At 37.4% G+C, this 11,812-nt stretch overlaps 1 pseudogene; it reads left to right on the top strand.

Annotated features, from left to right (window-relative positions):
• The first annotated feature begins 287 nt into the window (after nt 1–287).
• Nucleotides 288–9,543, top strand: LOC143855819 (putative RNA methyltransferase At5g10620; annotated as a pseudogene).
• The last annotated feature ends 2,269 nt before the right edge of the window (nt 9,544–11,812 follow it).

Below are 11,812 nucleotides of genomic sequence, written 5' to 3'. Positions count from 1 at the left end.
CCTGACATGTACAATAAGGAAAGAAGGTTACATAACAGTGATGATATTTACTGAGTTGGCTAACCAAAAGTAAATTAAAAAGGAAACTGGGAAGCAGAAGAGAGACATGCTAGAACTAGAGGCAACCCCTACTCTAAAAAAGGGAGATGTGGTTCCATCAGCTAATGTGACAGATTTGACAGAGGATGAATAAGACTGAAAAGAACTAAGCAAACTACTCTTACTAGTCATATGGTTGGAGGCTCCAGAATCATATAAGAAATTAGTTGGAGATATCCGCCTGGTTGATGGCCTATTCAATTGGGCCACCAAATTTGCAACTTGGTTGCGCAGTCCATCTGCCTCTTGTTGTAGAGCATTGGTTTCTTGCTGCTTTGCTTGATAACTTTGTTCAGCTGTTTCAGCTTGTGCCATTAATTGTTGACACAATTCAGGTGCTGAATCATTCATTTGGTTGCGTAAATCATTGGCTCGGCCCTCGAGATTCATTACTCTCGCATATAGTGAGTTTAAAATGCCAAAGTCCCATTAGTTTAATCATGTTCTCGTTGAGAGGCCTCATGACCCAAGGAATCGAATATAGTCACAAGTGATAGAGGTTTTCCCTACCATAAGTTCTTGTATTTTAATCATCCGAAAAAGATTGTGAATCAACATGAACGTCTAGCTTTTCGAAGGCGGGAAAAACCGTACAAAGATGTAAGCATCGGTGCAATCTTGGTTGAGGACCGAACAAGCACAACTTTTCTTGTTGTTGTTGTTCTCCATCTGTTAAATGAAATTGAGAAGTTGTTCCAAGGAGGATACCTGGATCACTATGGAATACTAATGTGAAATAAGCTTGGAAGATAAAAATTTGGATCAAATCTTGGTTTATGAAACATAAACTTGGTGAAGATGAGGTGAAAAGGAGTTAAGAGAGAAGCTTACACGAGAGGGAGGGTGGGATATATTTTGTTTCTTAAGAATGTGGAGGGGGTGGAAACATTCTCTGTTCTAAGGGGAGGATCGCTTGCCCAAAGCAAGGGGAGTGAAAGAAGGATTACTCGCTATAAGGTTTTTGTTGTCTTCTCCTTTCAAACATTTAATATATCCATCAACACGTCATTACTAGTAAAATCTTAATAAAAATAGGGTGCATGCTAATACAATGGAGCCGGGCTCCACCTCATCATTCCTCATATATATAATTCATCCGCAAACTCTTAAGCATGCAATTGATATTTTCTGCTAGGAGTGATTTGGAGCTATGGGCAATACAAGGTAGGGCTCACAAGGTGGATGGTTTGGATCGCTCAAAGCTGAGTCCCACCTCTGCAATTCAGTGATCCCATCATACCATGCTGTCAACATGCCTCATTGGCAAAGTTTCCTTGTTTTATCTCAAGTGTTGTTGTTGCTCTCTCTCTTTCTCTCATTTCTTGGATCTGAATGAGTTGTGTAAAACTTACATTTACCTCAATATGCAGGGAAATGATTGGTCCTTACACGATGCCATTTGGATGCTTTTGATTCATGTAAAACAAGTTGACTGAAGACACTTCTTCTGGGCTTTTTCTTTAAATATATCCATCCTATTATAAAACACACACTCACCCATACATTTCTTCTAGGTTATATAGATTCCTACAGTTATTTTTACAGATCTCAGCTTTCTTAATTCGTGATTTTGCTAGATAGGAACTTCTGACAACATGAAATTTCTCAGTAAAGGAGTAAACTAATTTTGATATAGTATTTATGGACTTTTTCTTTAAACATATCCATCCTATTATAAAACACACACTCACACATACATTTCTTCTAGGTTATATAGATTCATATAGTTATTTTTACAGATCTCAGCTTTCTTAATTCATGATTTTGCTATATAGGAACTTCTGACAACATGAAATTTGTCAGTAAACTAATTTCGATATTATATTTATACATTTATGTCATTACAATTGCAGAGAGCCCTTCCTATACGTATACTTACTATAGGCAAAAATAGATCCCGTGGAATCCAACTGTTGGTTGATGAATACAAGAAGAAGCTCAAGCACTATTGCCATATTGATGACATTCAAATCAGATCCAATCCAAAAAGTACTGGCTATAAATATCATTTTTCTCAACAAGTGATAGTTTCCTATCACATCTACTCTTCCCACATTCGTGCTTCTTGCTTAGATGTTTGAAACAATTTTTTTCAAACAGATCTACCGAATAGTACATTTAAATAAGTTCTGTGTATAAAATAATTTGCATACAAGTTTGTATTTTCAATGCCTTTCCGTTTATCAGTTTTTAGATTGAAAACCTAACTTTCTATTAGGCGATTAATCAATAAGCTGAGTCATGATATAGATGACAATGAATATTTCCCAAGTACACAGATTACTAGATGTCGTCCTATCACATTTTCAGTGGATGATGTTCCCGACCACAACTCCGATAGCTACTGTTCAATGCTTGTTACTTGGAATTGAAACTAATCTAGTTGCTTATTTTGATTGGAAAATGAATGGAGATAAAAACTATTGCAGCTCTGTTAAGTTTTCTATCATTTCTTTGTAGTTGAAATTGCAGAGTCAATGATTGATTCACTGACTCTTTCCAAAATGTTTTTGTGTTTTTGGCTAGATCTTTTTTTTAATCATTTTTTGGTATTTTTTTCTTAGTTCCCTTATAATCATTCTCTCATATGAAAGTAAACTTAATATCGCTTAAATGATTGCTTTTTTCTTTTTCTTTTTATGAGAAATAGGATGCCTTTTTTGTTTGTGATTTCTGTTAGATTTTCTTCTTCTTTTTTTCCTTATATTTGTTTTTGGTCCTTGTCAAACAACCAATTACTCCAAAAGCTTAAGCTGTTGGAGATGGCTTTATTTAATCTTTTTATACTTTAACACTCCCCCTCATGCATGTCTCTTTTTAGGGTTGGCCAACATGTGGAACATGTAGCCTCCCTTTTTGGGTTGGCCATTCCATGTGGATTTTTAATGTCAAGAAGTTTTGAACTCAGGACCTTTGCTCTAATACCAACTGTATCAGAGGCCATATTCAACTCGGACCATTTCGATATGATTTGCAACTTGATACCCAGCTGATACCTACTATCAAAGCATTCATCCTTAGTCCTTCAAGGTCGTGAACACCTTCACCCTGCTGGCCCTCGACATCGCCTCCCTTCTCGTGGGTTGTTCTCTCTTCCTTTTAGAGTGAATCAGACATCTTGACCCAAGTTTGCCAGTGCCTCCTCTTCACCCCAAGAGCATACTTCTAGTTTGTCAATCTGATTATGCCTTCACACTGAGTTGCCTCTGTAAGCTCTTTTGACGCAGGGAGCGTGGGAGCGGTAACACCAAGATTGAGATCAACAGAAGAAGCAACTAAAATAATCTCACGGGGGCTTGAAAACCCATGCCATGGTTTGGAGAAAAACTCCAATATAACACTTGAAAGGAGCCAAGCTCCTTCAGCCACGTGAAAGAGCCAATGCTCTCTTCACAAGTAATGTCCCAAAAATAAACTTTATTCAAATCTCTTTCTTTCCTCATGACATTACATAATATAGAGAGTCAAAATCTAAGAATAGCAAAATTAAATACTAACTTAAGACCTAAGCAATTAATTCCATCTAAGGCAACAAAAACAAAACTTCGAAATATTACTAATAACCCTAAAATAGCAATTTCGTAATTGACCCTTACCATAACCTGAAAATGACCATAACTTGCTCAAATCAAGTCCAAATCGCGTAATCTTGGGTTCTTTAGATAGGTAATCGAAAAACCTTTCTAATAATACCAAAATCAAGCTAAATAGACAAGTTTTGACACCCCAAAAAAATACTAAAAATAAAATGACGAAAATAAAAAATAAAAAAACCATAGATTCGATCAACACCGCACGTTCTGCATCATCTTTGGTGCTGACACGTTCAGCACCTCATCTCTTAGGGAAGGCCTCTTCCTCCAATCTAACCCTCTGTCATTTCATACCCTCAGGCCATATGCGTACCCATCAACTGCTTAGCCAACACTGCAGTGAACCACATCCAACTTCCCATCTGTCACTTCCGATCTCACAAATCGGTGGGTTGTAGGAACATGCCAACCCATTAATTTAAGGTTGTTGCTCTTACACTGATCAAAGCTTTAAGCAAATCCATTGAGCAATGCTTCTGACACTGACGGGCCAATCCTTTCCATGCCATCGCACCTCTGTTGCGCGACTCAAAATAAGAAAGGGGAGAGTCCAACTCTTCAAGCTGTCATTCTTTGCAACTTTGTTTGCTGAGCAGTTAAAAACTAGTCCATGCCCCTAACACAAACTCTGTCCCTTTATATATATATATATATATATATATATATATATGAGGAAACTGTTGGTGAGCTTAAGCTCACCAAACTTATGGTGAGCTAGCTTGCCCAATCACATGGGGGCCCACTTTGTTAGGATGATCCAAACCATTCATTTGAAAGTCCCTTACATAGATGGGGGGTGTACCAAAAATCAGCTCCATAGGATCATCCTAACCCCTCCATTTGTGGAGGACAAAAATGGACAGACCCAAATTTGCCCCATTTTTGTCCTCCACAAATGGAGGGGTTAGGATGATCCTATGGAGCTGATTTTTGGTACACCCCCTATCTATGATGAGGCCTTGCAAATGAATGGTTTGGATCACTCCCCAAAATGTGGGACCCATGTGATTGGGCAAGCTAGCTCACCATAAGTTTGGTGAGCTTAAGCTCACCAACAGTTTCCTCTATATATATATATATATATATATATATATATATATATATATATATATAAAATCAAATAACACTACCATCACAATTACAGTGACATAAGCAATACTTTAATTTCGCATATGTGATTCTGCGTAGAATCCCAACCAATAGGACTACAGTGCCGGCTAAGAAAATTGTGATATATTTGGCTACAAATCTGATTCAGCTTAAAGTCCACAATCTTATTTCAGTTATATTTAAGCAAGCTAGTGTTTAAATTGGAGTTACCCGATCAGTTACTGTTGATGTAACTTTCTGTTTTATGCTACTTACATACCAGATTTTGATGCTATTAGAAGGCTTCTTGTAAAAGTTGGCTTAAACCTGCATTTTTTTTGATAATTTTATATGATATAACATTCATGCAGTGATGTGAAGGCCCAGATTGAAGGTGAAGACATTGTTGTCATGCAGCACATCAGGTCTGAAGACTGGGTATACCCTCAAAACTTCTGCTTCGATCGGATGAAAAGGGACCACAATTTATTGCATCAACTCTCTTACTATGGGATAGTTTTAAGAGGAATGGTTGTAGTTTTAAATCTGTTAGAAGAGATTGGAGAAGAGAAATTAGTGAGTTAGGGAAGACTCCCCCTCACTTGTGTATTTATATAAATGAAAGAAGGAACAATGAGTACTATGCCCTTAGGCATCTACACACATACACACACACACACTTCTAACACTCCCCTCAAGCTAGAATGTATATATTATACATTAGCTTGTTACAAATATCACTCAATTTTTGCTTTACTCAAGGGTTTGGTGAAGGTATCAGCTAGCTGATCTGCTCATCGTGTGAAGTGCATAACTCGCCCTGTTGGATCCTGTGGTGAATGAAATGGCAATCCACCTCGATGTGTTTGGTACGCTCATGAAAAACCGGATTGGTAGCCATATGAAGTTAGAAGGTTTTTGTGATGCTGACTGGGCAGCCTCACCATGGTAGAAGAGATTGGAGAAGAGAAATTAGTGAGTTAGGGAAGACTCCCCCTCACTGGTGTATTTATATAAATGAAAGAACGTACAATGACTACTATGCCCTTGGGCATCTACACACATACACACACTTCTAACAAAATCCATCATTAACTGGATGTATTGTAAGTGATCAGTATCTGCATCGACTTGGTTCAGACCCTCACTGTGTAGGTTCCCTTGGTTGGCTCATGAGTGCTTGGCTTAAAGGAATTAGAAAGGCATTTGCTTTCTAGGATAGGCCATTTTAGGAATCCTGTAAGAAGTCCATGATGGAACTGCAGAGATCCTAGAGAAAGCAATGTCAAGCGTTTTGGAAATTCACAAAAAAACACTGCAGAAGTCTAATACTCATCAAAAGTTAAACACACGGTCCACACAACCAACTTTCATCTCTCTACTCCTACAAAATTGGAAGGTGCAAGGTCTGTTCCCTCTATGTGAGGCTCTCTCAACCAGTCACATCTTATGGTCTTGTCAGATCAAGACTTAATCATGAGGCCTTCTTTATCTCTATACTATTCTTGGTAGGAGCATTATTTTTCTACACCATTTCAGTCTTTGGTTCTAATATTGTGGGTTCTATTAGTCTTCATGCTTTTGGCTTTTATGGAAGTGAAGCAGCCAGCATAGTCCAAGCAGGAATTATCGGTTTGTGTCATTTTCTTATGGGGCTAGGGCATTGCTAGAGGCTCCACAAACCTAGGATTGAACCCTTTATGTCAGATTTTTTTTTAAATGCTTGAGTCGGTAGGATATTATAGCATACACTTCCATGCTCTTGGTTTTGATGTGAGTTAATAGGTTTTGCATTTTGTGCTTAGATAATTTTTCCCTAATGTTGGTTCCTTGTGCAATATGATTTGGCCGACACTTTGAATTTATTGCCGACACATGTGTCCTGCCGTGTCCGACACGACACGCGTTTCCACACATGTCGACACTCCTTTGGACACTTTTAAATGTATTACTATGTTGAGTTAATGTGGGTGTGTGGACAAGTATTTGTGTAATAATTAATAATTTTATGTATATGTACACTATGTACGTGTCACAATTTCTAGATGTTAAGATATTGTCATGTCAGACAACTATTTGTGTCGAAACTCGACACACAAATCCATATCGGCAAATTATGAATATATATGCTTTCTATTTTAGCCGCGTCCCCATTTCTAAATTTTGGAGGTTTGCCGTGTCCAACACTCCGTGTCAGTGTCGACACGCGACATTCGTGTCGGTCTCCACAAATCATAGCTTCCGCATTATAGACGGAATTTCAATAATTTCTTCTTGTCATATTTTTGTTAATATTATTAATCTCTCACACTCTTCTGGTCATTTTATGTGACCCATGATTTGTGAAGTCTGTATCCAAAGGCATTACCTTGAACATAAATAAACCGTGAATACTTTCTAAAATTCTACCACAAATATAATGGGTCAAAAATCTACACATTGGTTATTTCTTCAAATAATGATAATTCTGTCACACCTGCCAAACATAGAGGGTATCAACTATCATTGTATGCTGGGTAGTCATGAAGAGGATGGAGTCCCCACGGCTATATCTATTAACCCCATCTCCACTAGTGTCTCATTTGTCTTCTGTTTATTATTTTGTATTATTTGAATTTTATCTATTTCCGAACTTCATGATTCTGTGTTTGTTATGACTGTAAGAAGGCTTTCTTGCATTTGTTTGAAGTTTTACATCTTGACTTTTCTTCCCTACCTCTTTATTATGTTTTCTTAGGTCGTGGTGTTGGATTAGCATGGATTAGACATTGGATCAGAGCAAATGGCTGAGTTGGTGGGAGATGCAGGGAAAACAGTACGCATTTGACCTTAGATTTGAACAAGATACAGTACTAAGCATACCAGTCACTGGATCAATATCTTTAGTAATTGATGCTTTGTAAAAAGGGAGAAGAAAATTATGTATATTATTTTTTATCTATTATAAATAAAAGCAAAAAAAAAAAAAAAAACATAAAGACAAAGTCCGGGTGAAGCTGTACAATGCTGGACACCTTGCTTGCAATGTCATGTGCCTTGTTTCTTACATTCGGCATCACGTGTAGCTCGTTTATTGTCAGCCCATAAATTAGCCTCAATGGATATGGGAAATTTTTCCCATAGAGAATGATGACAGGATGTTCTCCATCTTGTTGAGGTTCCAGATTCACCAAATAAGAATCATACTCTCAACGCCAAGTTCAGTTACACAAAAGATTTACGTCACTTTTCTGGTTATGTACAAAGCTTTTTTTATAAAATTTCTCTCATTTAATAATCGGTTTGTGGTTATTGGTTATTTAGATTTTAGGACTTATCTGTGAAACAATTCATTGGCTTGAATTTTTCCGTTTTTCATTTGCGCAGGGATCATCAACATTAGCATTTTGCATTGGTGGCCCTTATGGTCATGGGCATCCATTCTTAAATCATCAACTTGCGTTAATAGTGTTATTGGAACAGCTTTACAGGTAAGGGCCATTCATTTATATTCTTCTAAATCTCATTTATATTCTTCTAAATCCTGTTTGATACAGTTTTTGACGTTTGAAGCAAGGGCCAGAGTCAACAAGGAATTCATTCCCTCTATTTCCTAGTTTGGCTTGGACAAGTCCATTAAATTTGATGATTTTATGAAACTTTCTATGATTATTCAAAAGTCAAGGATCCCAAATCTCTAGTTTATCCTCAAAAATCAACAACCAATCCACAGACAAAGAAATCCTATATTCATCTATGGATAGGCTGTCAGATCATCATATTATGAAGGGCTGATGTTCATGTCACGTATGTGTCGAATGTATGTTTTAGTTGGATTCTTGTTTTCATTACAACATGGTCAGCATCGGTGTTCAACTTTCTTACCGTAAACATGTTTGAGTGAAGCGACACTGGAAACTTAGTGAATATAGGTGTATCTTTGACCATAAGTGAATCTATTGAAGTAGTCAGAAATTTCAATTAGAGTGATCCATGAACACCATGAGAAACTAGTGAATATGGGTTTATCTTTGACCCTAAATGAATCTATTGAAGTAGTAAAAAATTTCAGTAGAGTGATCCATGAAAACCATGGGAAACTTAGTGAATATGGGTGTATCTTTGAACAGAAGTGAATCTATTGAAGTAGTCAGAAATTTCAATTAGAGTGATCCATGAACACCATGACCTTCATTGTGACTCGTATGGTATGTCTTCAGACTTTCAACCTATACTTGCGTGAATCTTCTTTTTAAGGTTGCTGCTCCCATTTCGGAATCTTGTAATACCTAGGCGCTTCAGGTCATAAAATAGCTTGTTTTCTATGCATTGTAATTTCTCTACATCTTACTTCTGTGAGGCGTAACCGAGTCCAAACTAGTCACAAATATCTAAGAACAAAATGGCAACACGCATGAGACGATATCTAGTCTATTCTTCCATTAAAACTGAAAATTTTGGATCCTGCTAATGGCTCCTTGTCTATTCAAAACCACAGGAAAACTATGTGCTCTTTCTTTATATATAGTACATACATACACACACATATATTACCTATCATTTTTCAGTATCATAAATGGATTAATAAATGAGTTTGGCTTGATTTTTCAGGGCATGGACTATACTCAAGGGACAGAAATACCATCACTAGCAATGGTTTTCATCACAGGCTAACAACCAAGCCATGTACACAGCTAGCATTAAAGCCGGCAAATGTTGGTATGAACTGCAAATACATGGTCAACTTTTAATATTTTTTGTTGTATATCTGTTAGAAAAAACTCTTGTTACAAGCACTTCAAAATGGGTGTTGTTAGGGGTGTCATAGGATCCACTTCTGATCGGATCCACCTATGTCCATGGATTGAAATTTCGGTTTCGCTACCGGTTTCACACCCCTCCCAAACCAAAATTTCGACTGAAATTTCGAAATCTCGGTCGAAATCCCTTACAGATTAATAAAAGAATATTTTTTTCGTTATCATTATCCCTGAAATTTCGGTAATTTCGGTCGAAATTTTGGGATAATAATAAAATAATTAAAGAATCGAAGAAATGGTGGATATCCCTAAAATTTGGCACGCAATTTCAACCGAAATAATGACACGTTTCGGGTAAGTGCCATTTCGGCTTCGGTCTCCACCGAAATTTCGGATTTCGGCTGAAATTTAAAACCATGCCTATGTCTCAGTCACGATCCATTTCAAATCGGGCCATCCATCAAAGTGTCCTAGTAGGTCCTACTTACATTGTACACAGTTAAAATCCTCAAAAGAGGGAGAGGGCGAGTTGCAATGGCGACGATACAACGGATTAGAGACTTTAAGTCAATGGTTAGAGAAGGAAAAGAAGAGGCTGACTCAAGAGTTGGGACAGATGAATGACAAAATACTGAAATAGAAATCGCTCGAAAAATTGACATGGCTTATTTTTACTAAAAAACCCTTGAAATAATACTTAATGTTATAAAAATTGAAGGGTATTTTCGTAAAATTATATAATAATATCGGATTTCGGATTGTCCCACAGGCTTTTATTTGTTGTCTGGATCCGATTGGTAATTTTTTTGGATCCTATGACTGGGATCCAAAATATGGCCATGGATCCTGTGTCTAGGTCCGGTCCATTAAACTTCGGATTCGGGTGCTCCACCGGACTGTCTGGATCCATTGACACCATCTCAGACCCTTCAATTTTAAGAGCGGATGCCATGCCTTGGTAACATAGTCTGACAAGGACAATAATGAACAATGGCTTAAAACCTTAGTTGTAAATTCCGTTTCCGTCGCCATTTCGTTTTGGCCACCAAAACGAAATTTCGGTGGGATTTCGGTCATTTCGGTCGAAACTTTTCGTTCACACAAAAAATATATTAAGTGATTAATACATCATTCATTAGAAAAAAAAGTCTGTCACCAGTGTGTTGACCAATGCCTGACAAGATGAATAATTTTTAGAGACCAAATTATGAGATTTTTTTACCGGACTTTTGGGATTTAATAATGTTTGGACAAAATAGATTTTATGAATTTTTAAAATTTGAAAAATACCCCACTGTTTAGAAGTTAAGAAAGTTAAAATTTTGACCCGACCATTTTTCTTTGAATTTTGTACTAGAACTGGAGAGTTGACTTTTTTTCCTTTTAGATTTGGGTGTTGAAACTATTTTTAATAAATCCAAAAGGGGAGTATTCCGTTATTTACATGTAAATCTTAAGTAAATGGACAATAAAATAGTAAAGACATTTACTTGAAGAAGCAGGACGTGCCGGGTATGCGTGGTGCGCACCAGGTTCCAGGGGCATTGTTGTAAAATCTGCAAAATCCAGTCAAACTAGCTGTTATGCACGATTCCGGCCGGAATGGAGAATTTCGTCCATTCTGGACGAAATTCCGGATTTCGAAAAATTTCGTCCGGAATGGAACGAAATTTCCACCGAAACGAAATTTTTGGAATTTCGTTCCGGAATTGTAACGAAACCGGTTCGTTTCGTCCATTCCGGACGAAACGAAACGGAATTTACAACAATGCTTAAAACTATCATGAGAACTTGCTACTAATTGTATCCATCGAATTTACAACTAACAACTCCCTAATAGAAAGGGGCATGAACTATAAGATGCACCTACATTGAACAGTCATGATTGGACCCACCTTGTGATTTCAACATGATTTCACCATTTATACAGTGGGTATCACAATGGAAGATTGAATATTCTACAATCATACTTAATTGATGGTCCCAACCATTTAATGGCCTGATTGAAGGTTTCCCCATGTATCAGGTCAGGGGGATAACGCTCTCATTTACTGTTTGTGGATGATACTTTGATCTTCAGCGAGGCGAATGGGGACAAAGTGCTGAAATTAAAAACAGTTCTACGATACTATGAGGTTGTGACAGAGCAGAGGTCTAATCTTTGGAAGTCCGAGTTGGGTATTCACATGGAAGACAAGTTGTTGGTACTCACAAGGAAGCAGGATTCTTTCCTGGGAGTGGGGAACCGCGATTCTCCTGTTTGCGAATATGAAACGGGAGTATTCTCGAATC

Source organism: Tasmannia lanceolata, unplaced genomic scaffold (genome assembly GCF_043159265.1).
Source record: "Tasmannia lanceolata isolate RefF3 unplaced genomic scaffold, GAP_Taslan_0.1 ptg000023l, whole genome shotgun sequence".
NCBI classification, from domain to species: domain Eukaryota; kingdom Viridiplantae; phylum Streptophyta; class Magnoliopsida; order Canellales; family Winteraceae; genus Tasmannia; species Tasmannia lanceolata.
This window is presented reverse-complemented; position numbering and strand designations above follow the sequence as displayed.